Below are 5000 nucleotides of genomic sequence, written 5' to 3'. Positions count from 1 at the left end.
ACCCCCCAGACTTTGTTCTGTGTGACGTCATACGCGAGACGGACGAGCGTCGGTCACACTAGTCGTCTCTGTCCTGGGATCCCTAGACAGCAACGGCGAGTGTCTGTCAGCTACAGAGTGGGGCTGGTCATCACAATGCCCCTTCATGGAGGACCATTGTTCCAGAAAACGCCACAGTGTCTACAATAACCTCCTGAATGAACTACACATCGCAGATAGTCGCATTTACTCTCGATGAAAAATTAAAGGAAGAGGACACTAAACTTTGAAAAGCAAATTCACTCATTTTATCAGTTATCATATATCATGCAACATGCCAGCTACCCGGATACCCCATATTACTACAGAAATAGCAGATAGCATATACCGGCTATTAGTGTAATCGGTCATGTACGAGAGGTAATTATGGACCGAAAAATCAAGTACTATCACTGAAATTGAGGAAACTATTAGTTAATGTTGATTGTGACACAGCCTTGCCAGCCGTACGATCATACCCAGTGCAATGCAAATTTTCTTGTCGATTTCAACCATTTTTGTTATTCCCAATCTTCTGCTATCATGATAATTGTAGATGATATTCCATAACTGTTCTTTGGCTCACATTTTGTCCAGCAGCGTGTAAATAATCTCTGAAATGAGCTCTGTGTCTTCAACATGTCGGAATGGGCACAAACTCTAATTTTATGCATTATTAACTATTGTTCAAATATTTTGGATTCAACTAACAAAAGTACAACAATTTCAAAACTTTGCTGCGAGTTGCATTAGGCAATATCAGTAAACTTGATCACATCAGCCTGCATATCCAAAAATTAAAATGGTTAAAAGTCCAACCTAAATGCAGTTATGACTCATGTGTACAAGCTCATTAATGGGAATCATACATAATGATCAATACCCTTGCAAACTGTATGGAACACATGAGGTGTCCAGACACTTCAAGTTGAGAGATCGAGTACCAGTACCGGGGCACGGCAAATGGAAATATGTGGACCCAAATTATGAAACATGTTACCACATATGAGGCATTGACAACTGTAATTTCAAAACAAAAAAGAACACCTATTAAATAATCGGTTGTAAATATGAATGTATTTATGTAAAGAATAACCATTGTAATTAATGGAACAAAATGTTTTGACTTTGACTATTTGCTTCCCTTGACCAAATGAGCGTTTGTCTGGATCATCATCATCATTGGGAGCTAACGCCGACGGGGGCGCACCTTTTGGGATCCCTCATGACAAACCGCCAGGCAGGGACTCGGCCCATCTCGAGCTCCTCCCGACAGGTTTGATCGATCTGCCCAAGCCACGACCTTCTAGGTCGTCCCACAGGGCTCCTCCATCCAGGGTTGTCTCTTACAGAGACAACCTGATGAGCAGGATCAGCCTATGGAAAGCGAGCCAGGTGGCCATGTAGCCAGAGTTGGCGATCCCGGATTGTGCAGATAACAGGTCCTGTGCCAGTCTCACGATGCAACCGTTAGTTGGACACGTGGTCCCGTCAAGAATACCCCATGATCCGGCGCAAGGACCTATTACAAAAGGCATCAAGCCGAGACTCCAGGGCACTGGATAATGTCCAGGTTTCACATAGCGCAAAACTGGCATTATCAGGGCCCTGTAAACCCATAGCTTGGTCCTTCTGCACATACTCTTGTTGAGAGAGTTCATGACCCCTGCTGCCAGGCCAATCCGTCTACTGACTTCCTGGAATGACAGCTCAGAGTTATGAACTGCACTACCAAGGTATGTAAAGCTCTCTGCGACTTCGATGTCCTCGCCGCAAGCACGTACCAACCGGGCAGGTTCTCCTAGTAAGTCCCCAAAGTCCTGGATCTTGGTCTTGGTCCAGGAGACCTCTAGACCCAAGGGCTTCGCTTCATTACTAAATACATCATCAAGAGCCACCACTAGGGTTTCCAAAGACTCAGAAAGAATAGCAACATCATCGGCAAAGTCAAGGTCTGTAACCTTAATATTGCTCAGTGTTGCTCCACAATGACTTTGAACAGTAGCTCTGCTCAGTATCCAGTCCATGCAAGTGTTGAAGTGTTGCTGCAAAAACACAGCCTTGCCTCACTCCTGAATTGACAGGAAAGAAGCTCGACAGGCCCCCACCACACTTTACAGCACTTTCAGTACCAGTAATCCTTATTGGAATTCCTCTCAGTCTCAGGATCTCCCAGAGTGATTCCCGATAGACTGTATGGATAATCTTAAACATTCTATTGAGGCATCATTGTTGTGATATCACACACACCTACCTCTATAGTGAAATTATACCTAAACTTATATAATGATCACCGATTAGATTATCAAGGACTAAGTTCCTTGTAATTTTACGCTTTTGTTTCGGCGTGATCTTTCCCTCTCTGGCTGAGACACACGACCAACACAACGCTGATGCTGTGGGAAGGGATTTCAATCTTGCTTCCCCTCGTCATCATCTTCATCCATTATCGTTAACATCATTATCATCATTATCAGTATTATTATCATTATTATCAGTATTATTGTTCTTATTATCATTATTATTATTATCATTATCTTTATCATTATCATTATCATTATCATATCAATATCATTATCACGATCATCATCATAAAGGAAGAAAATCAGAAATAATAAAAAAAGAAGTGAAAAAATGGAGGAGAACAGATCAAAAGAAAGAAGCAGGGAAGAAAGAGAATTTGCAAAATGAGGACAAGAAAGCAATTAATATGAAATAACATTTCAATAACAATAATAGTAATAATGATAATAATAATAAAAGTAATGATAATAATAACAATCATAATAATAATAATGATTATAATAACAATCATAATAATAATAATGATTATAATAACAATGATAAGACTAATGCTCATTATGATAATAATAACTAAAATAACGATAGCAATATTATATCATTGCTTCTCTATCTCTACAGGCATTATTACAAGTCAACATGATATAGAACCTCATGTTACCATTGCATATTCGGACGCCAAAGTTAGCACGTTGTGTACACCATTATATCTCTAATGATATCAGGTCAAGTTAAAGCTGTTGTCTTCTCCAAGCGGATAAAGAGGGCATGCTGGGACCCATGTGGACTAAGCCGATGCAGTAGGATGGCCAGTTCTTTCCGCCTCGAGTTTGATGCCAGCATGTAGGAGGTCACTCACACCTGAGTGACCTTACATTCACTGACGTGAATGTAAGGTCACATGGGGCTGGTAACAATATTCCTCTGATAATATAGTATTCTCTTATTCTCATGGATATGTTCTGATGCATTTTGTCGCGGTTTAAATTCACTAAAGCTACCACTATTACGACAAAAGATGCGAATGTGATAATTGAGCCTAGACTGTATTCGAATGTCTGAAACTTCACCGATAACCTCAGCATTTGCAATTCTGTCGTATATTTTTTAGAACCATTACCAATACTGCATTTTTTACACCACGGTACAAGGGAAAACATTGGTTACGTGTCTTCTGCCAAGGCCAGTACCCAAGCTCTTTCGTCACATTCGCTTAGCGTGGCATCATGGTGGTAGTGTTCCTCTGTCCAGGGTTGATATGAAAAGCCCTAATTGTTATTCATATAGACACTCATCCATATACACAGAAATAAATCACTACCTATCAGACTAGACCTCTATACCTCCCGGACAGATAGATAAATGCACATCTATCAGATGGATAGACAGATACATTTATTTCAGTGTATACGCATATCCGTAGATATGAATATTAATCGGCTGACGTCCCTTGTTCTCGTTCCCGCTTCTTCGAAATGTTATAAATTTCTTTTAACTTCGACAGATGGCGGTTGTGTTAATGGCAGTAGTAATGGTATACATGGCAGTGGTAATATAGGATAAGGATGGTTATAATGATAATAACAGTAGTGATAATGTTGATAATGATATTGATATTGATAATAATACCGATATTGATATTAATAAAAACGATATTGATACTGATCATGATAATGGTAATAATCAAAATGATGATGACAATAATAATGATGATAACAGTAATAATAACGATAGTGATAATGATACTAATGACAGGGATTGATAATAATAATGATGAAGCTGATGATGATGATAATGATGAGGATGATGATGAGGATGATAATAATAGTACTAGTAATGATGATGATGATGACGATACTAATGATACTGATGAAGATGATAATATTAATAATAAGAAGGATGACGATGATGCTTATGATAATAATAGTAATGCTGATAATGATAAAAATGATAATAATTAGAAGAATAAATATAAGAATAAAGACATTGATCATGATGATGGTAGTAATGATAATGATAATGACAATGATGATTATAACAATAATAATGATAATAACGATAATAATAATTGCAATGATAATAACAATACCAATACCAACGACAGCAATAATGATAATATTTATAATAGTTGTGATAATGAAATGATAAGAACACAATAATAATAATAACAATGATATCAATATTAATAATAATAATAATTATTATTATTATAATGGTAATGATGCTAACAATAGTTATGATGATGACAATATATAAGAAGTAATTTTGAAAATGTTTGAAAAGCAGGGAACATTCGCCATTCTGACAGCCTCTCACAGTCCTTTGATGAAGTAAACCCTCTTTCTGAAGAATCGTATCTTTTACTTTCATATCGTATTTTCTAGAATAAAGTGTCTTACGCACGAGCTCCAAAGTATTTGAAACTTTAAGATATAGCTTTATTCTACAGACGAACCAAAGATAAACGAATATTGTGATTAAATAACTGATATTAAAAAAAAAAAAAAAAAAAAAAAGAGGGCGTGACGGAATTTTCCATCAGGGTCCGAGGCCTTAGCAACAGAGGTCGGAACTTTTCCCTTATTTTTCCCCTCTCTGTTTAGAGGTGATGTTACAAACCCTCGAGACTCGGAAAATAAGGGCGAAAATCCTATACCGAGCACATACACAACGGCTCCGTA

This window comes from Penaeus vannamei, chromosome 28 (genome assembly GCF_042767895.1).
Source record: "Penaeus vannamei isolate JL-2024 chromosome 28, ASM4276789v1, whole genome shotgun sequence".
In the NCBI taxonomy this organism is placed as follows: domain Eukaryota; kingdom Metazoa; phylum Arthropoda; class Malacostraca; order Decapoda; family Penaeidae; genus Penaeus; species Penaeus vannamei.
Note: the sequence above shows the minus strand (reverse complement) of the source record.